Source organism: Poecilia formosa, unplaced genomic scaffold (assembly GCF_000485575.1).
Source record: "Poecilia formosa unplaced genomic scaffold, Poecilia_formosa-5.1.2 Scaffold44, whole genome shotgun sequence".
Taxonomy (NCBI): Eukaryota; Metazoa; Chordata; class Actinopteri; order Cyprinodontiformes; family Poeciliidae; genus Poecilia; species Poecilia formosa.
This window is the reverse complement of record NW_006799983.1, coordinates 1,607,208-1,630,678: the sequence shown is the minus strand read 5'-3', so window position 1 is coordinate 1,630,678 and position 23,471 is coordinate 1,607,208. Positions and strand designations below refer to the sequence as shown.

Genomic DNA, 23,471 nt, shown 5'->3' with positions numbered 1-23,471 from the left:
TGTATAATTTGAAGAAGCTACTGCAAACATTCCTACTCAGCTTATTTAATTGCTTAAACTTTTCACATGATTCTAACTGAACAGTTTGTTAACCTGATGCTAAACATTTTAAATATAATGAAATTCTCTTCCCTCTTTCAGATGTATTCTCTTTAGGATTTCCCAGGTAATTATCTAAAACATCTAAGAACAGCAGGATAGCCGATTCTTAACAAAATCTATAACCTCAATCAAACCAAGTCTAAACATCATTTCCCCCTGTGTGTGTGTGTGTGCTCTGATATTCTACATAATGTGCTCCATGAGCTGCTGGGATACTAAAATGTTAGTGCCTCTAATTATCTCTGAGGCATCAGCAGTTGACTGTTGTGGACCTTTTTAATGACAGTGAAGCAGCCAATTATTGCGGGATGAACTGTCCTCTGCTTTCAACAATTTGACACCCATATTTTACTGGTCAGGTGAAAAGCATCCCCTAAAAAAGATCTTAAGGCGTTAAATCTATCATGTCAGATTATATGTGATGCTCCAGGACTGTGTGCCAACATTCAAATGGCCATATCTTCTTCATATTTTTTTTATTTCCCTGTGTTTGACATCATTAGAAAGCTTAGAATACACACTTTCAGAATCTGTAAATAACTCCAAACGCCCCTGGGTAGACGTCTCCTGGTTTTGTCATGCGTAGTCACATATGCTTTGTTTCAGGTCTGAGCTTTAAATTCTGTTTAAATTTGTTCTCAAACATATTGCCTATTCTTCATCATGGTGGATTTTACAACTGTTGTAAATTTGAACATTTCATAAACCTATCTCCTGCAATAGTCTTTTCATTTTATTGACTTTATCTCTGTTATCCTTCCTCTCATGCTGGTGCTTTCATCCGCCAGGTTTTTAAACCTTTCTTCTGTTTGCCCATCTTCTCTAACAGTTCTAATCATTATGGCTTACCCTTTTATAACAAGCCATAGTTCCATATCGCCTTTCAAGCTATTACATCTTTATTGGCTGTGCAGACATGCCCACATATGCCTGCTAGAAGAGCATAGAAATGAAAACTTATATACAAATGTGCAGGATCATAGCTGGTTTAAATTTGTCCTCCAACATTAACATTTAACCACCTGGCAGTATGTTATCACAGGCCTTTCATGCTTCTAGAAATAATAAATAAGAGACATGTTTAATATGAAATGAAAGTGGTGAAGTAGCATCTGACTAACAGATAAACCAGAAGTAAAATTCTACAAGGATTTATATTGACATGAACCAACCTCTTATCTTTGCTTTGATAGCCTTTTAGTTAGTTCAGGGTTCCCCCCAGTGTATTGTAAGCATGGGTGAGGGGGTGCCTGGTGCTACTTGCACCCCAGCTAGGCTAAGTGTTGCTTGTTTATTTATTTTAAATAGGGTTAGGCCAGGGCGCGTGCACTTGTCCCATTTTCCACGCTCTACGCATTGGCTTCACGTGCTGCGGTGTCTGGCAATGCACTTCTGAAGTTATATACTTCAGCACAGACCTTTCACTAAAACTGGACGATTTGGAAGGTGTTCTTGCAGAGCAGGTTTGCTTGTACCGGCTTTTGTATGAACTCTCTAGGAGGACTAATTTCCAGGGAATATGGCTGATGTCAAAAATAAAAGCGTCACCGCTTGCTCAGCCTGCAGGTGGTTAAAATGTCCTGAAAATATAATTCAAAATATAGCTGCGCTTTTAGTGGTTTGTGTTGAGCACTCAATAAGACTGATGTGAACGCACATATTTCTGTGAACAAATAATTATGTTGGTTTGGGAGGGGGGGTCTCCATTTAAGTCTGAAACATGCTAGCTCAGTATGTGTTCTGCCATATGCTTGGTTCTATGTGTACTCTTGCAACTTGATAAAGTTGATGTAAATAAACCGCACCAGCAGTCAGATCTTTTGCATTCAGAGTATTCCTTATATTGGATTCGCTACCATAACCAGCAAATCAACATACTTCACCAATGTGTAGACATTACTAAACAAGAAATACTTTTACAGCAAGAAAATTTAGCTGACCAAATCAACACACATAATTGTCATTGGTAAGATGATGATTTTTTTTTTTGGCAAATTGACTCATTGTCCATTACAGGTGCAATTTTCATTTGTAATTAAATGACCCAAGGTTATGTGGGGCCATAAGCAGAATATGATGTAGGAGTCGTTCTTCCTGTTAAGAACATCCCCACCACAGCATCTTAATACAGATTTGCCGGAATCTGGGAAAGAGAGCCAAGTTTAATTGGCCAAGCTTAAAAGCAATTAGTGATAATTGGTTATTTGCTGAGATGTATTTGTGAAGAAGTCAGACACAAAAATTAAACTCATAGCATCAGATTGTAGCTGTGGTAACACAACAATTAAACCAAGAAGATAAGATTTAGCAGGTCTCAAATAAATGAGACGGCAAGTCTCAAGAGATTTTTCTGTATAAATAGATGACTAATAATAATAATAAAAAAATAAAAAAAATCTTTGCACTTTTACAAAGTAAAATTGCCAGCTCCTATCCTACATTTAAATTAGGATTCATCAGTTAAACATGAGAGTAACAGTAAGGTGGAAAGACATTGAAGCAATGGGTTGTCTTTGTGCTTTTATGTCAGAGCTTTCTAGTTTGTGACTGGCGGTGTAAATTTCCACTTGCCTTTACTTTCTTATTACAATAAAGAGAGACCCTTCAATATTTAATATACGTACACATCATATACTGGAGCCAGGCCCTCATCATGCCATGTCTACACCCAGAGACTCCAAGCACCACAAAACTGCAGATTGATCTTCAGAAACCCCAGTGGTTACTCTTATCCAGACTACACCATTCTTATGTCTCTGCTTTGCCCTCTATGGTGCCATCATACTTCACTATCATCTTTGCAAAGATTTGATGCATTTGCTATCTGTGTGACTGTGTGTGTATGAAGGCAAGGCCCCCTGTGTGGCCCAGCCAAAAGACAGCACAGTTTTCTTTTTTGACCTCGCTTATACCTTCCCTCAGGGGCTAACGATCCAATCAGAGCATAAGCCTATTTCCAGACCCTGCCCTTGGGAGCAAGAGAGATCCAATCGGATAAAGGTTCATCTTGGATCAGAATTAGCAGGGGAGTCGGATAAGGCACCACACCGACTGTAAAAAAAAAAAAAAAGCATCCAAAGAAATACAGGAAAGGATGACATAAATACAGAAATAAAGTTTAATCAAACATCACTTTTAATGAACGGTTCTTACCACATTATGAGTGAATAATTATTGGATTTCCGTATACTCAAGAACACTCAACATGTGGAAGTTTAGAATACACAAAATTAAAGCACAGATTGTTTTATGGTTTTGTGCATTTGACTGAATGCAACTCATCCCCCATGGTGATTGAAAGCTAGCTGGATAGCAAACAATTTCAAATGACAAAGGAAAAAACAGCTTCTTCTCAGATTTAAACAATAGAGCAACAGTAAAGTATGTTGTTGTCCAGTTAAAATATACAAATGTCAGCCTAATAGTTTAAAAACTTTTGTTTTACACTTTTTTGTAAGAAACAAGTGAAATTCACATTTTCTTAATTCCTTTTGACCTTACTCTTGGCCTGAATTGTCATAACTTGCCAAACCCACCTTTTAAATTTACAACATTAAGCATGAGAGGAATCATTGTGGTTTCTGAACTGGTGCTGCAATATTCAGAGGGAGAAAACCAGTAATTCCACAGGACTGTAAACAATTGGAGCTGAATGCGTTGTAGTTTGCGGAGTTGATGGATAAAGAAGCTCTGACATTTTTTGAGATTCTGAAAAAACAATCGTTTTTATATATATATATATATATATATATATATATATATATATATATATATATATATAAGTGAACATTCTTTGGTATCATTGTATTTATACACAATTTCAAAACATTTTTAAGAAAAATACAATTTCATAAAGGGTGGGAGTGGCTGGCTATTATGTAAAATTAAGTTTAATTTTTTTTACCAATTTAAAAGCTTCTACCCTATCTATGCTGAAAATTTCAAATCAATTTTACTAATATTCCTTCTCAATAATGTAAATATTTAGACTTGTGAACTATGTTAAAATTCAAGCCTTTGCAAATTGTCCCTCATGTCACTGCTAAAGAGCAGCTTAGTTCGCTTATGCATTGGGCTGGCTCTGTGTGGGAGTGATGGATAAAATTGGCATAACTTACCCTCAGCTGAAAAGCAATCCAAGGCTTTGAATATAGAATTTTTTAAATTATTTTATCATTGTAACATCAAGTATGTTAACAAACCCATCTTATTTCCCACCCGTAGTGTTGATGCTGTTTAGCTTCTTCCGTACCTCTTCTGCTGAAATTGTGATCTATGAGGCATCTTCTTCTGTTTAATTGCTTTTTGGCCTAAGGATGTAATAACTCTGCCTGGTGCAACGTGCCGAAGTGTCTTTGTGCATGTTGATATGTCTGTTTAAACAAAAGATGTGTTCAGATTGGGCTAATGTGAAAAGATGCAGCGCTGTGGTTCATAAAATCTAAATCTGCTGAAACGTTGCTGATGGATCAACGGTCCATAGTTCAGCTGCTTCCTGTCAAATTACTGCACATGCCCTGGAATCATGTCAGAGATATGGGCAAATAGAGATGCTTTTTGGATTTATAAATGTATTTTATAAAGCTCTGACTGCCAAAATGATGCATGCATGTATATTTGTGTGTTTTTCTGTATTGCCAAGGGCAACAAATGTCCTTTATCACTGTCAAAATGCCAAATAAGTGATCAACACCTCTCTGCCTGCTGTTGTGATATCTATGCCCACACATATACACACATAAGTCAGCAAGCAGACTGTACTACTTAAACACCAAGAAGCTGCTCATGTAACACAGTGTACTGTACGTCATATTCATGTGACAGGATGGATTTAGCTTTATTTTTTTGTAAGATTTGTTTTAATCTGTGCAGTATATCCTGTTTTTACAAATGTGCTGTCCACATTAATGCATTTGGCATTCTATCACCAGTTAAAACAGCTATTTTCTGGTATAAATGGAGATTTTCACCTCTGTGAGACACACACACTCACTGAGCTGTATTGACTGCTGTCTTGGAAAGCCTTCGGCAGTTGAGTGGGTTGTATTTCAGTAAATTCTCTCTGGCAATTTATTATGTCTACTTTAGACAGTGATACAATGAATTAATTAGCAGTGGCAAATGAAAGGGAACTATCATGAGATCAGGCACATGAAGAGAGAGAAAAACTGTTTTATGGACATGGAGAAGCACTGATAGGCTATTGATAAGGAATACAATGAAGGATTGTATTCCAAATATACAGTTTAGATGACATTTTTTAGATTGCTGTTGCCTTAGATTACAGTGAGGTAAATCCACTGCATTTTAAGCACTGTGCCTTTAAAATTCAGGCCATTTTAAAAATACAACACACTCATTTTCTATATGAGCTTTGTCCCACTTAGACCATGCTGGTCGGAAGCCCACTGCAGCTGATACTGGTCAGGACAATTTGTCACAGACCCAACACAGAAAAAAGTACAAAATTATTTACACACCTAAAGTAAATAAAGAAGTATATCTTGATGCATGTTTATGAACTGTGGTAACCAGAAAACATTATTGAAGTATATACAGAGGTGATCGTGGAACTTTCTTGATTTCAGATTGTAGCAACTACAATCTTCAGTGTGCTTTACTGGGGTTTCAAGTCACAGAACAAACAAAACGGTACGCATGTGAATTTGAAGGGGAAGGATACATGTTTTTGTTTTATTATTTTCAAGTAAAAGTCTGAAAAGTGTAGTTTGCATTTCTAGTAAGCATCCATGAGTCAGAATTTTGTTGAGCCACCAGTATGAATTGAAAGTTGATTGAAAACATACATTTTCAAGTTTTGTCATGCTTTTTAAAATGGATTTAGGTCTTTGACTAGGTCATACTAAAACATGAATATGCTTTGTCTCAACATTTCACATGTATGATTATCATCATCCAGCTGGAATATCCTGCTAATGAAAAGTGGCCCCACTGCATGATTCGTGTTTCATGGTGACCATAGTTTGTTTAATTTGATGAGCATTTTCTTTTTCTTCCACTATAAATAGTGTTTGGCATGTACATGAGCATCTAACCAGCCTACATTCTTCTGTAGGTTAGCTGTGACCTGTACTTGGCTTGTGACTCTTTAATTTCTCCATCATTGCTATTAAAGCCAGATTGTGGACCTGCACAACCAGTAGATGTCGTTTTAACAGAATCTCTTACCTGAGTTGTGGATCTCTACAGGTTCCAAAATTATGATGGGCCTCTAGGGTGCCCCTCTGTCTAATGATTTTCTTGCTCCCCAGGCCTGTCTGCCTAGATGGATGTGAATGTTTTTGTAGACCTTTCTTGTTGTTAAAAGCAAATGGTGCGTTCCATTTGTAGATGGAACTGGGAAATTCTACAGAAAATAAAATGTAATGCTCTCTGAAGTCAGAATTACCACTGGGGAAGTGGGAGCAACTTCAACTACCCCCAGTTATTAATGGTAAGACCTTACACAATATGCTGTGTAAGATGTGTTGGAAACATGTTTATTTTACGAGACCCTCATATAAAACACGTTCGAAATCAGTGTTACAGGTAGCACCTGCTACTCTAAACAAAATGAAAGTTCTGTTTGCATGTGAAAAAGAAACCTTAAAGTAAAACTTTCCCACCCGAATGTGGTAAATATTTGGGTGGGAATACTTTAGCGAGGCAGTATGAACTATACAATTCTGCATAAATACAAGTACTCTGACTTTACTGAGTGTGTTTCTCCACAACTGAACGTTGACTGAACAGACCTGACCAATATTCACTGTAGTACTTTTAAGGTGATAAGATAAATAATGCAGCACAGTACTTTAATCTTGAAAGTGATTTCATTTGTGTAATTTTTGAAAATCAGAAGTAAAGATGCTTTTAATGTGGTGCCAGTCAAAAGAAACAGGCCAATCCTGCCAAATGCCCATGGGGCATTTCCTGTCTTTAGGATGCATTTCTTTAAAACCTCTTTAAGAATCATGCTCAGTCTCCCCTGTCTGCCTCCATGAATACATGGCTAAGTCATGGATTTTTTAGCACTCTGCAATGAAATTCGCTCTGTTATTGATTAATAAATTAAGGTCTTTTGACATTTCACACAGGACCCTTCTGGCTTTGAAAATTATTGCTTAATTACACTATTGTATTATTAAAGGCTTTCCATCAAGTTTTTAATACGTCCTTTCATCATAAATGTATGCATTTGACGTGAGCATCTTAATAAATTCCAAAGTGCTTTGCTGGTGATGCAAAATCAATGTAATTCAAGCTTTATTTAGCGGGCAAGTAAGACTTGAAGCTGTGGAAACCGCACTTTTAAACACGCATAACCTTTTCATTTTCTCCTCCTTACAGCAATTACCAGGTCTTTCGTCTTCTGCGCATGAACAGATGAGCATCAGGCACGGCCTCTCAAAATCTTTAGCGCATTTGAAACATTTTTCTAAATTGTTGGATGAGAAATAAAACCAACCTAATAATAGCTTGGTAAAATTGAATGAAAGTTGTCTCATTTATTTGTAACATAAATTAAAAAGAGATAGTTATCCATATGGTGGTGTGTCATAACATACCAGGCAGATTCATTACAACACCAAAAACAGATACTATGAGCACATTTATAATTTAGATATATAGGTCAGATTGGGGCTCATTAGTGGTTCACTTCAAGTGCCCTAACTCTTCAGGGAATTGTAATAATCTAATATATGTTCATGGATAAGATTTGCTGCTAGTGTGCTTGCAGTGGCGGCAGCAACTCTGTGTCCAACTGCTCATGCAAATATGGTAAATTAATGACGAAGCGATGCAGCCAGGGTGGCGGTGGTAAATAATTCAAGTCTTCTGAGCAGCCTTCCTTGGAGATTTCTGACTTCAGAGGGGAAGAAGAAAGGGACAGAAGCAGGGAGGAGCGAAAGTAACTGAGCGAAAGATTGCAATACATTAGATGATGGGAACTAATTGTGAGAGTTTCCCCTTCTTTCTTCCACTAACTGTTCTTTGTGTCTTTTCCTTTTGAGTTCAATCCCTTCTAGTTTTTTCCTCAGTCTTTCAGTTTTTTCCCCCCTGCCCAGTCACCCGCCTTTTATCTAAATGCTTTACTGTCAGCCGTAGCTTGCACTCTGAGTGTGTCAGTTCTTTTTATTTGAGTTCAGGAGCTGAAAAGGGGAGGGAAACAGAGGGTAGAAAAAGACAAAACACAGAACACAACAGCTCTCAGAATTTAGCGAGAATATCACTGTTAGGCTTTCAGTAATGGAGTTGGAAGTCAGATTTCTTTGTCTCTACCTTTCTCTCAAGGACTTTTGCCATCAGGTTATGTCTTCTAGTATGGGGAACAAGATTAATCACCGGTTTGGGTGCTAATCCATCTCTGACACACAAAACTGCTTTACTGTATGAGTGGGAAGTTCCTTTTTGGCTGACTTCACATCGGCACAGTAATATGTAAGTCCTGCTTCTAGGATATTTTATTAGTAATTCAATCTTCTATGTTAAAACATTTGCACTAGCGGCGTGTTTCATGACTCACTTACAGCTTAAATAATGCTGCAGATGTATAGAACCTTTTGTTTCAGTGTCGTACCGGTCATCCATGCCAGGTAACTGTCAAAAATGTAAGAAAAAAATGATCAAACACCTAAAATATTTTATAAGCTAATGTACTTTACACCTATCATTCATTTATGGTTTTTGAAGATAAACGCCAAGACAGTCACCAACACTTTTTGAAATGAATATTTCCTGTACCATCAGTCACTTTTGTACAAAACAGGTTTGTGGAAACAATGATGCAATTATGAACCTCCTATCATGGATTATTTTGTTCTTTTGTATCAGATAAATCAATCTGCTGAGGTCACGGGCCCCGTGTGCTTTCAGATTATGCCGATCGATCGGCACATCTCTAATTAATAAGTCCTCCTGCCTCTTGTCCCCCTGACACATCACCCACTGTTTGAGAAGTACTGCATTAGGTCTTTAATCAGCAATTTGGCCTGAACTCCACAGATTTTCATCTCATTTGAAACTTTTTTCATCCTGTTACATTACCATCTGCAACTTTTCATTTTATGAGAACTTTTTGACATACATAAATTCAAAGTGCATCTTTTTTTTATGATTTATAGGTAAACCAGAAAATTAACAGCCAATTTGTGTGATCGGTATCAGTGATCGGCACCCATGAGTGATTCATATCTGCAGCAATAATAATAATAATAAAATAATTTCCAAAAAATTAACCGTACCCTAAACTGTTTATTATCAGTCAGTTTAATGCTAATAAATCATCTTGCTCCTTGTCCTTTTTCACCTTTTTCCTCCAACTTGTCTGTTGACCCGAATCAGAGGCCAAAGATGACCTAATTAGAACGGAAAATTCAGAATGCCTGCATTATGCCCTTTGTTCAATCCACTTTACACTTTGAAGCCAAACCATAGTCTTCTTTTGACCTTGGCCTTTTAGTTATGGTGTGTGGATGTGTAGAATTCCATAGATGTGTAAAAAAGTCTTGATAGTGTGTTTATAGGTATGCATAGTGCGTTTTAAGTGTGTGTGTGTGTATAGAGAGAGGGGGAAGAAAATTGGGACATATGGCAGTGAATTCCCTGAGATCCCACCCAAAACACTGCAGTATTCAAGGCATAAATCACCTAGATTGCTGAAACAAGGATACCGGATAAGGCTGCACTTATACCTGTGTAAATATGTGCGCACACGCACACACGTGCATGTCCACACACCTTTCCCACAAGCCTGCAAGTCTTTCTCTGCATTCACCCTGATGATCATGATTGTTAATGTGCATGCATGTACAATGTGGACATTATGTAGCTTTTAAACTAGGTTTGTTGACATTCAGACTTGCACACACACATTGTGTCTTTGTGTGTGTAGTGATTTGCATACCAGCATACCATAATGGGGCTCCACTGCAAATCCTGCCCTCCAGCTCAAGTCCAAACTACCCCCGTCTTTCTCTCGCTTGCCTCTTTTTCAGGTTCAGCGCAGGTTCTCTAATGCTATCAGTCAAACCATATGGTGAAAGCATCAGTTAAATTGCTGCTGTTTCAGTGCTGCCAGGCCAGCACTGAAAGCTCAAATGCACATGCACTGGGTGGCTTCCGTACAGACCCAAACAAAGCCATATGGCCCTTTTCTTTTTTAATTTACCGTAAATAACCCCAGTTCAGCTAAAGGACAAGAGAAACCAACAAGACCTGTTTTGTACAGGCTATGGATTACAAAGAGATGGCTGAAAAGGAGCGACAAAATGCTAGTACTGTTTTTTGATCTGAACTCCACAGATTTTCCTCATCCCCTTCAAAACCTTTTGCATTCTGTTATGCTGCCATCGGAAACTTCATTTTATGAGGACTTTTTGACATGCACAAATTCAAAGTAGCATGCAGTTGTGAAGAATTGTTTTAAGAGTATAAAAAATTTGGAATAGAATGTTCTCTGCTGCCATTAAGTAGTGCAACTAATTCCTTTCTGATGTCACCAAATTAATGACTGTGTATAATTAATTCTCAATATAAATGCAGCTGTTCTGTGAAACCTTCAGAAATTTGTTTGAGAACAATAGGGAACAAATGGTGTAATAAAAGCTAAGGAATAAACCAGACCAACCAGGAATAAAGTTGTGAAGAAGATTAAAGTTTGGTTAAGTTATATAAACAATATCCCAATGGTATCTCTTGAGAAGTTGCAAAGATCAACATATCAGGTGCAAGCGTCTAATGACTTTACCATTTTTATTTATCCACTGCGCAAATCTAACCTTTAAAAAATGAAAAGAAAGCCATTGTTCAAAGAAATCTGTAACATATTTAGTTGAAAATTTGACACAAGACATGAAGAGGAAACCTTATAATAGAGGTTGCACCAGCTAGTTGATTTTTACACTTGTCGTTTGGTTCTTTATGACTTTTCATGTTTCAGGTCGACTAGCCGCAGTCATGAGACAAAACAAACTTTTCTAAGATGAAGGATTAGAAACCGTGTGGAGAATGTCAGATAGTTTAAATTGCAGAAACAATGTGTAACTAATATCTCAAAGAAGTACTGCAAACCCTGTCAAAAGCTACCGGAATAATGTGCGGCATGTTCAAAGTTGGGCTTTTTGCATATTCAAGTTTCTAATCTAGCAGCTTTACACTTGCATAAAAACACCGTCTGACATCTGGAAACATAGCTCAAGCTGCATTCTGAGAATCTGACAGTCTATCCCTGTTAGTGTCGTCGCATATCCTCCATCCCACAAAGTCAGAGAGTTGCTGCCTGGAGTCACCAGAGCAACCTGCTGCGCATCGAGGGCGACCTGCCAAGAGCAGCGGGTGGGTGTGTTGAAATTAACTGTACCTTAAAGCAAACATCATTCTAAAAGAAATGTAGTTTGTAGTGGTTTCAACATGCACATTCTACAAAGTATTTGTGCAACTTTGTGGACCCTTGTGACAAAAGATCATCACTCTGCTCCGATGCTGACAAAGAAGTCCAGGATAATGTTCTGGAGTTTATTTCTATTTTCATGTGAATATAACCAACAGGTTGCTGAGAAGCATTCTTTACTGTGTTTGAGATTTGGTGGTAGTAGCATGGTGCTGTGGAAATGCTTTTTAAGCTTACAGATAAGCTTGTAAGAGTTGAAAAATCTGTAAAATACAGAACAACCCTCAAAGAAAACATGATGGACTGTAAAGGACTTGATGCCATGCAGGAGGAAATGGATCTCAATAAAGTACACGAAAGCCAGTAGTTGTAAGATGTCATACCCAGAAAATTCTACAGTTTTGAAAGGGTGATGTATTTTTCAGGCTTTCCTTCGATCTGAAACAACTCAAATGTTGCCACTTATAGCAAAGGTAAAAATTACTAAATTGTAGATTAAACTTATTGTCCTACTTTAAAGCATGGATTTAACTCTCTCCATGCTTTTGTACTCACAAAAAGGGTCAGACTTGTACCCAATGAGGCCTGAGTTTATACAAAACCAGACAGGACAACCACATTTCTAACTGCCTGATCTGGTACTCATGATTGTGCACTCAGGAGTGTGTACATGACTTTGTGTCTGTTTTGTGAGAACATGACTGTAGATGTTTCTTATGCTCCAAGCCATTAGAAGGGGCTCATATAACCAGCCTTTGGGCTTGAGAGAGACACATGCTCTATAAATACACACCACTTAAGGGCCTGTGGGGGACGTTGTATACACACACACACATACGCACACGCATACACACGCACACACCCATACTACAAAGCAGTACATCCTCTGCTCCCTATTAAGCCTTCAAATGGATGTTTATGTTTTTACTTAATAGCAGCAGACCTCAAAACTATGCTCTTCAAATAAAAAAACTTCACAAAATACATTGTACTTCCACAAACCCCTCTTATTGCTTACCTTTTTATTTCATAGTGCACTCCTGTGTGTCTTTGATCAACAAAATGAATGCAATTTGTCACTTGTAAAAGGCTTCTGAGAGGCCAGGGCGGCATTTTTAGAGTATCACAATAAGGTTAGTTGTTTCTCTTGTCATAATTCACCACATGTACTGAGAAAATTCTGCTATAAAACCATAAATAGTGGAACAGATGTCCTTTTTGTGTCCTTGTGTCCCACGTGTTTCTCTCCGTCTGTGTGCATACGCACACATTTGTGCACGTTATGTTCATGCTGTCGATGCATGACTGTACAAATCCTTTGGTATTTGTACTTTTAGACTTTTAGCACCTTGTTTTGGCAGCATGTTCTCTATTTTCATCCAGTACTCCAGTAATGGCCAGAGTAGTGTTGGACATGCTCAGATACGTAAACACAGGCACACACACCCACACAAACACACAGGCGTCTGGGCAAATGCACACATCTGCATACGCACTTTAAAGTTGAGTCCTTCTCTGTGTCGATGGTCTTCAGAGATACAATGTCCTCTCCTCACCTGGCCCCAGGCATCTAAGCCCCATTTCTGTATCAGAATGTCAAAGCTGTTCTTTTCTGCTGCCCATTTAGAGAATCCCAGTAGAATTTCTGCCTGTTGGTGGGTCTCTCTGCCAGTCGAATAGTCTGTTAAAGCTTGCATTTCCTAATAAAAGCTCCATCTGTCATTCTGTCAGTCTGCTCAAACTGCCTGTCCATCTGTCTGCCAGCGCATATGCATACTGGTGTCTCTTTGCCCTTTCTTTGTCTCAATTTCTGTGTCTTTCTGTACATTTATCAATTTTTTTGCCAGGTTGTCAAAAAGTCCCATCAGCTTGAATGCCTAACAGTTTAACTGTGAAACTAGTTATACCGCTGTCTGCATGAGATGTATCGAAATGTTTCTTGACCTACACAAGTTATCATTCAGTAGATGACCAAAAAAAGATGTCAAGAAGCTGAGTACAGAGAGATGGTAGACGGCTTTGTGGCATGGTGTGCACAGCAATCATCCTATTTTGAATGTGAACAAAACAAAGGAGGTATTTGAGATTTCAATAGAAACAAGATTAGGTCAAACAGTATTTCTATCATGGGAGGAGTTAGATAAGTGGTGGAGTCCAAGACTGGACAACAGTCCAGTCTTGTCTGGACAACAGTAGGATTCTTTGTGAAGAATCCTATTGTACAGGATATTGTACAATCCCAAGCATCATCTTCATGAGATTGTTATGCAACAACAATTTCTTCAGTCAAATGCTTCTTCTTCAAAGTCGCTGTAAAACTGACTGCTACACGTGATCCTTTATTCCTACAGCTATCAGCATCTACAAAATGAATACCGTATTTTCCGCACTATAAGGCACACCGGATTATAAGGCGCACCTTCAATGAATGGCCTATTTTAAAACTTTTTTCATATATAAGGTGCACCACATTATAAGGCGCATAGAATAGACGCTACAGTTAGGGTTGCCACCCGTCCCGGACCTATACGGGACGCGATTTGTTCCGTACTCTACAAATATGGATGTGTACTAATAAAGAAATGGTCTCCGAGTACTTTATATAGTAGGCTGCCCCTGTCATTGTTTCACTCACGGTGTTGGTGTTGCAATATTGTGCCCAACTGCTTTCTGGGTAACACAGACCAACCGACACTCTGCCGCCGCAGGCGAGAGGCAGGGTACACCGAAGACAGGTCAAAACAGAGACCAATAAGACAAACAATAAAGCATGCACATTCTCACAACTTAGGAGAATTTAGGAAGACCATGTTTTTGGACTGTGTGAGGAAGCCAGAGTACCCTGAGAGGACCCACTCATGCACATGGAGAACATACAAACAGTTCATAGCTAAACATTACGGTTTAGCTAAGAACCACGGTCATGCCATCTTCTATCAGAGAGCTGCTCTGTGCAGTCATAATTATGAGCTTTCACAAGCAGCGTCTGGAATAGACGCGTTAAGTTAAGCTGAATGATTTAGCAGACCGGAATTTAGAAGACCTGTAAGCAGTGAATTTCTATAAGGTAAAATGAAATATCAGGGCTTGAGTCCATCAGAATCAGTATGTCGACATTTTCTATTGTTGAATGTTGCTGAAAACACCAGCAGAGTTGACCACAGCTGCTGAATACCCATGTCCCACCCCTAGTATTGAGGAACAGACTACACAATGGAGAAGCTCGCTACCTGGGGTAAAACTGAACCACACATAAACTGCTTGGTGCATGGCTTGCCAGTGGAAAAGCGACTTTTTTCATTCACTCTTGCATATTCTGTAAATTAACATTCCAGAAAAGTGCACCTGTAATTGAAACAGGCGACTTAACATCTGAAACACCAGCAAAATTTATTTTACACATGCTGACAGTTATGATAATCCATTATAGTACCCATAAATTATTGATGCCATGCCCACCTGGTTCAACTATCACTCCATATATTCAGATTTTTGTGCAATATATTCAAAATTAATTTAATAAATTCAGATTTTCATTCAATATATTCAGACATTTGCTCAGTATATTCAAGATACATTCCATATATTCAGACTTTCACTCAATATATTCAGATTTTCATTCAGTATTTCAAGGTTCACTCCATATATAGATTTTGTGTTTTAGCACTTAGCTTTGTACTAATTGGATAACTTCTTTGTTGGGCAATCCCATCAAAAAACATTGCATATCATATCCAGAACAATTATTTACATTTCCTGTTCATCATGCTACAGATCAAAATTTTAGATTTACATCTACAAACTATACATCCCCTAATTATTTTTTGGGCATGTTGATTTAAACATTGCATATGGGATGAAGCTTAGTAGTGTTTGAGACATAACAGCAGCAATAATAATAATAGTAATAATGATAATAATAATAATAATAATAATACACACAATAAGACACTTGGGTAAAAATGATCCAACTTCAGCTGCTTTCTTGTCTTCAGGGTCAGGAGTGTTTTGAGCTGATCATAGGTTATTCAGGAAAACACTGTGGACAGACTGGTTGTGTGCTGCGGGCTGACGCATAAGCAGACAAACAAATTCAAACCTCAGGGCAAGTTTGAATTTTCACTTCACCAGATGTATCCATTGTGGGAGGTAGGCCAGCACAAACATGCGAGCTCATTAAACAAACCAAGGTTAAACTTCAGACATAGCTGTGAGCTACTGAACTATTGAGCCAGAGCACACATTGGTTCACGTCTGTTGGGGCAGAGGAGGAGGAATAGAGGCCTGTAGTGTACTGGTACACCTTAGGATGCACTTTGGGGTTTCAGCACAGATGCTTTGTGTGTTTTGAGAATCCATGACTTCATCTTGAAGAGCATCCTTCACTACGTAAGTTTAAGAAAACCTTGTGGGCTCTCATGCATGAGGAATCCTACATTCATTTCATTAATTTAGTTTTACTTTCCCAAATATGCAGATGTTAGAATTTCAAATGCAGCCTGGACTTCTCAGTTCTAATCTAACCAACTTAACAGGATCCTAGAAGACGAAGAACTGAGTGTATGAGTTTGCATCTTTGCTTTTGCTCTCATTGTTGCTTCCTGTGAATCGAGCATGGTGTGAATGCATTTTAAATATTTGTACATTTTGATCCTTCACTTTCAACGTTTTATCATGATTCTTAACAGCGATGTGAATATTCTACACAAATAAACTAACTTTATCCAGGCAGACAGTGCCTTTCTATTTCTACAGCTCTCTGCTCTGCAGTGATCCTTCACTTTCATGAAATTAAACTTTTCTGAACACATCTCCCATACATCAGACCCCCTCCAACCTTCATCTTACTTAACCTCGGTTCTTCTTTCCATTCTGTCTTTTATTAACTTTGAATCCTTCATTTCTCCCTCTGCTGGTTTCTCACTTTTAAAGTAGCTCTGTGTCATGATGCCATAGTGAAATATCTTTCAAATGAGGAATGGCAGTGTTTACAGTTTTCTGCATTTTAATTATGTCATGATATCTAGTATGCTTACACAACTCTAAGTGACCTTAGATGCCCATTTCATGCAATTAAGTTCTATGAGTCACCTTAGCTGCGTCATATTTAGAGTTGAAGTTCAGGCAATTTTAACTGGTATATATTTATTTTTTACATTTTCTTTGTTTCCAGACAAATTGTTGTCCATATCATTTTAGTTTATTTTTATTTTAAATACAATAAAATAAACCATAAAGAGAAGACAAATGCATGTCTCTCAAAACAATTCATATGTTTAAAAAAGCTTGTATATGCATAAATGTATGTGTTGCTACATGTTACACTTGACAGAGCTGTAACTATTAAGCTTCTAGACACATACTTCATACTACTAAATAATTCACTTTACTCACCATGTTCATGTTTCTAAGTAAAAATAAAATGAAAAGTTAAACTTCTGATCTTCCTTAGTGGTTCTGTTCATAACTACACTCTTTTTCTTTTCAACAAAATGCCCAGAACAAACTCAGAGTAGCTGTTGCAGGCTAATACTGTAGGAGAGACCGATGTCTCCAATAGCTACAACCATTATTACTAATAGTAATAATGATTACTGTTGGTAACCTACTAACCAGTAATAATGGTTAGTTTTTAACTAACCATTATTGGAGTGCTTAACACTCCATATGTGTTAAGCACTCCATATGTGCTTAACACATATGGAGTTAAGCACAACTCCATATGTGGGTTGTGCTTAACCCCTGATCCACCACTCCACCCGGGCCTTTTATCACAATATAAAAAAACACAAAATCCTCAGACAGAACTACAACAAACAGAACTAATGCATAGTTTTCAAAAATAAAATGCATGAAAATCAATTCAAGAAGCAATGAATGAAAGTAAATATAATTAGGACCCAATCTGTGTATATATAAAACCTTTTCAAGGCCTGAAAGGAATGTTTTTTAACATTTAAGACTTTATTTTATAGCCGACAGAAAACCTTTAAAGGGTCAATTCAGAGTTTGTTGAACCTCGACTGAATTTGTTCATTGTGAGGGTCCGACCCGTAAAGCACAAGGACAAAGGCATATATAAAAAAATATTTTCTATTTATTTTTTCCAAAGAAAATATTAACAAAAGGTTTCAACAACAAATCTAAAAAATATAACAAAATGGGCCCAAAGAAATTAACTAAGCAAACATAACTCAAGATAACAAACCAAAACCTGACCTCACAATGAACACACATAGGGGAATTTATACAAACAGGCTAGCCTACACAAACGAGGAGGGGTAGGGAAGGAGACAAAGACCAATAATGTATAAACATAAATGACTTATTTAAACTAAAACATTTTGACTTTAACACAACTATGAAAATCAAAATAACCTAATACCAAAAAGGTTTTAGCAATTATGCTATTAGTGGAGAGAGGCAGATTCTTTCACATCAAGTCCCCTGCTTCCAGCAGCCTGATGGACTGTTCCACTTCCTGGTTTTCCTTCCAACCAACCACCTTCTGCCAGCCAGTCCTTCAAAACTCAGCAAAACAAAAATAGTTAATGATCTTAAATAAACATAAGGTGTTTACTAAATGTGTGCACCCAAATTAGTAAACAACCTAATGCAATAACCACCACCAAAGAAAAACCACCAAAGAAAAAGTGAAATTCTAAATATATTATATGAAAACATTTAAATAAATACTAACACTGGGGAAAAGATGGAGGAACCTCCACAATCATCTTGTTCAAACTGTAAGTTCTTGTTATTTGTGGAACCTTTATCATTCAAAACGACACAGACGGGGTATTTCTTAGCAAAATATGTGCCAGTCCATTAATTTCCATCTTAGCTCTCTGTTTTTTTCCTGAACTGTTGAAGCCATTTTTCAGCCAACTTTCTTCAGACAACCCTGTGGTAGGCCTCCCCCTTGCTACAGACAGCTAGAGAAAACTTCAGTCACCTCATTTTACATTTCAAGGATTATAAAACCTTTTAGAAAAAACATTTGAAAATGTTAGCCCTAATAAATGCACAAATTTCTAAAACAATACCAGTAGAAAACCCATGTCTTGTTTCCTGTTAGTAAAATGTGCCTCATACACACTCTCCCTGCCATCTTAGACTTCGGTGTTCTTAATCGTTGTTGTGTATGAGATTCAGTCCTGAGCAATGACTTGCTTTGGGAGCCCAAAGCTTATAAATTGTATTTTGTAGTTTGTTTTTCTTGCTTTCAATGTAGCCCATATGTCTTGTATTGCAATGGTTCCCAGGATTGCCTGTGGCATGGTGCTTGGCAAGAGTGTTTGTCTAACAGTTGGAAAGTCTTGGGTTTGATTTCCAGGTCCTCTACCTGCCAAAATACCCTTAGGAAAAATAAATCTTGTGTTACCCACTAATGTGTTCATTGGGGTCTGATTATGAATAGAAGCTCCATGCATGAGCAAATAAGCAATGCTGTATAGTGTGTCTGGAAGGTTTATTGATAGACAAACTATGTCTAAATTCAGTAGCTGCTGTACATTTGAAGTAAACCTCCATTGTCCATACTCACTTATCCATTCAGTGAAATACAACAGGGCAGATTGCCATTTGAAGTAAACATGTTCATCACAAAGACTTTCACCTTTTTGTCTTTCTGATCTTCATAGAATATCTCTGGGATATTCAATGAATATTTAGCTGGTTAAATAGCCAGGTTTTCTGCTCATGTTGTTAGCATGCAGTCAGCTGTTTAACAAACGTGTTGCATGTATGTTGTCAACTTTAGCATTGAAACAGCATATCCTTTATAAGAGGAATAAATCTTAATGAACATTTCCTACCCAATTACGTCAATACACTCTGTTTCTTCTTTCCAAAAGAAGATTCTCGTGTGTTTCTGAGATTGCTGAAAAGCAATCTCAGAAACCTAGGTTTCCTAGGTTAGGATTCCTAGGAATCCTAGGTTGGGAAGAACCTCTTTTTGTGTGTGGTGTCAGAGAAATATGAGGATGATATGGAGTAGTAGTTGGCTTACTAGGAGTTTTGCACTTGAGTTCTTCTAATCTAAAGTATGAAATGTTCTGACCCGAGAGAAGTTTGTTCTTGGAGCCTCGGGTAAAATAAATAATTTCTCTGTTCTTGTAGAGTATTGGCCTTCACATGTATGACACAAGGAGATCACAACATGGAACTAGGCTGGCTTAAGGGAAGAACTCAAAAGGGAAAAATGAAAACCAGGAAATACAGAGAAGGTGTGATCAGTGATGGGTAAACCAGGTGAGTCCAATCAGGGGAATGCAGAGCACCTGTGGGAGAATAAAGAGCAGGAATCTTGGAAATAGACACTAAATAAAGGTAATTATCATAATTAGACAATGTGTGGAGGAAAAGACACAAGAAATAAGAAACCAAACTAGGGATGCAAAAAATTATCGATTTAGGATTATTTATCAATGAATGAGTTATTACACTAAAATTAATCCAATTGATTACCTAGATAACTTGTTAATCAGTAACTTGCATCTCTAAACTGAACCCAAGGAAAATAAACTAGCTACTAAAACTCTTAACAATAAAAACCAACAGAAAAATGAACTGCTTATGACTATACCATAAGTAATACAGAAACAATTAAAAATACACAACACTAACACATGGATCATAGACAGTTGCTGACAAAGCTTTCTCTTTGTTTTTCTGTCTTTCCTTTTTTTTAATCTTTTTTGCAAAAACGTACACTTAGATAATTGCTTCTGTTTGTATCTTTCTCTCTCCTTTATGTCCTGTAAATTTCTTATGTCTCACTTGTTTCTGTAGTGTTTCTTCCTGTTAAAGGGGAGTCATTCCTGTCCACAGTCACTGCATACTTGCTCAGAAAGAAACATCACAGTCAAATTGGTGACCAACCAGCTGGGTTAGATGTCATTCTTACAATTGACATTAAATGATCAACTGAATTTGGTTGCATTATAATTCTATTGTAAGTGAATCCAAATATGAATGGATGTATTTACAGATCGATATAAACCAAATCTGGAATGAATTAGATTTCATATATTTGGATATGAACTGGATATGTTTGTCTTATAAATTGCCCATAGATGACATTTATGGTGAACTGGTGCTACCTAAGTAAAACAAATGAATTTGTTAGAATCAGTTGAGAATAAGATGTGGGGCTCCTACTTTAACAGCAAGATAGAAAAAAATAAACGAAACAAACTGTCATATCTTCCAGGAGAAGGGGATTAGCAATTGTTCCTTCTTTTTTATTTATATAGCTATTTTAAAAAAGCTTCCTCCCCCATTTCTTGGCTCTGGTTTCATGGACTGTTTTTACCCATTGTACTTGTTCACAGTCACCCAACCAGTGCCAAAAAATGTGTGTAGAAAGGCTGGTCTTTTGTATAGTACTTTGGTGGGAATCGCATAAGCAAAGCAGAGTTGACCTCTGTAATGTATTTGAGAGAGGTCTATGGTTTAATCTTTGCTGCTCTCCCATTCTAACACACTTTTAGTGTGTTAGTTGCGTCTTGGTTGCGTCACTGTGAGTTTCCACATAGTTTCCATTTGTTTTATTTAGTGTTTTGTCCTGTGCTTGTTAGATATCCTCCTTGATTTTTTGTTTGTTTTGTTTTGGTCCACCTCGTACCTGTTTTTTTTGTGCCAATTTCTTGCAATGTAATCTGCATCCTTTTAACAGAGAATGAGATTCATTCATATCTAACATCAAAGTGCTACTATTTTTTTTCCTCTTCACTGTTACTATGAATGCATCTTATATTTAAAAGTCATTTCAACAGGTCAGGGCTGCTGGGAATGTATAGTTTATGTAAAATGTTTCGAAATAGTACTTAGATTATTGATTCACAGAGCTTGCAGTCTCTTGCGTATGTGCTGATTTACGTCTGAATGTGCAGCATTCTGTGTTCCCGACAGTATTTGTCCACATAGAGACAGCCCATTCAAATCCAATTAAAGCTACACACACTGCTTCACAGCATTATTCATTCATGTGTCACTTATTCTAACCCTTTACTTCTTTTTCTCTCTCCCCTTCTGCTGCCTATGGATGACTGAGTTGTAACTGAGTCAGTGAACTACATCTCTTTCTTTTGCGAAAATCATACACATGTTTGTAAAAGGCTTTGAAATATTCAATGCAACAGCAGCTCACATGTTAAATATGAAATTCATAAATTCACGTGGAAAAGCAGCTGATCTACTCTGAAGTCAATGGCTGATGAACCTTCTCTGTCTACCCTAAAGACTTGGATAAACGGTGCATCCGGAAAGTATTCACAAAGCTTCCCTTTTCCCACATGGGACAACCTTGTTCCAAATTGCAATTAATTAATCTCTTTCCTCAAAATTAAATACCTCTATGTAGTTCTTCTCAAGCTCCATTACGTTGGATGAGAGACGTCTGTGCAGCCATTTTTCAGATCTCTTCGGAGACGTTCAATAAGACTCAAGTCTGGACTCTGGCTTGGCCACGTGATTTTGAAGCCACCTTTTGAGATCTTGCTCATGTGCTTTGGTCCCAATTTGAGGCTAAGAACATGTTTTCATCCAGGATGTCTCTGTCTGTTGCTGCATTCATCTTTCCCTGTATCCTTACTAGTCTGTCAGTTGCAAAACAACCTCACTGCATGATGCTGCCACCATCATGATTAATTGTAGAGATTGTATTGGCTTGCTGATGAGTCGTACCTAGTTTCCTCCAGGTACAACTTCAAAGAATGTACAGTTTTAATAATGCTGCAACATAAAATGTGATAAAAGTGAAGCACTGTGATACTTTACAGATGCACTGTACTACTATGCTCTCCAGTTTAATATACTGAACATTAATTTTTACTATGCTGGGCCTCTTCTTTTGTGGATTTGCAAAAAAAAAATATTTTGAAATGTAGATACATAATCCAAGGTCGAGCAAATCTCAAAAAGTACTACGAAGTGTATCACAATTATGAGTGCAAACTCCGTGTTTTTCACTGGAAAAAACGGAGTTTGCCTACAGAAAACTTAATTTAAGACTGAATAACAATTACCTATTCAGATTTGGTGTCATTATCTTTAAAACCAGAGCGTATCAGAGAATAAAGTAACTAACAAAATCACCATGCTTTCTCCTGCCAGTCCTGAAGATGAAAAAGAGTCTTAAGTTTCAAACTGATTCACCTCAGCTTTCTGTTGAGAGCTGACAACATGAACATGCTTCAGTCAAATCATCTAAAAATATATCTAGAATATGGATTGGAGACATTTCTATGCATGCACAAAGCTTTAAGACAAGTCTTCATGTCAGCAAAAGCTGTGAAGAGCGATCCTTTTCTGCAAATGTATACCATCAGAAATGAAGGGCAAGTATGACACAGAGATGTTTATCTAGCTTATAGTTCAAGTCTGTGGAATCTGAACATTTCCGTAGCTGTATATGTGACTCTTCTCAGATGAACAACCATGTAGAAGGCACACAGTGTGGCCTCTACTTAAATCTTTGTATGCATTTGATTCTAAAATATAACAGATGTGATTAAAACCATGGCAATTTAATTGATTCAGTTAATACAAAAAAGAAACCCACGTATTGTAGATTTCCCCTTTAACTACTGTGACACCAAACATTGTGAGCTATATAAAAAAAAAAAATCTGATACAATTAGTTACATAGATGAGATATCAGAATAATTTTTTTACAGCGTGAGTGGAGATGAAACAAATAGAAATAAGCATCAGTAATTTGGTAATTTAAGTATTACTTACATTTTAAATATTTTAATTAATAAACTTCATTTTCATAGAAAATTAAAAGTAATCAAACTTAGTGAAAGTATATCAGATAAAGTGGAAATGTGGTAAAACAAAGCTACATGTTCATTTTGTTTTAGTTATGAAAGAAAACAACAAAGATCCAGCATCATATTAGTGACACTAAAAGATTGTGGCAGCTGAAGCCGGACTTCTTGGAAGCTTTAACTCTTCCTGATCAAAATTT

The 23,471-nt window shown here is 37.2% G+C and overlaps 1 long non-coding RNA gene across 2 annotated transcripts in view; it reads left to right on the top strand.

Moving 5' to 3' along the window:
• Positions 1-23,471, top strand: part of LOC107836202 (uncharacterized) — a 39,202-nt gene that overhangs the window by 1,193 nt on the left and 14,538 nt on the right. The window contains exon 3 of one of the 2 annotated variants that reach the window (XR_001662069.1): positions 19,616-19,786. The exons of the other annotated variant lie outside the window; for it this stretch is intronic. This is a non-coding gene — a long non-coding RNA (uncharacterized LOC107836202). Of the gene's footprint in view, positions 1-19,615; positions 19,787-23,471 lie in introns of those variants that run through there. 2 annotated transcript variants of the gene reach the window in all.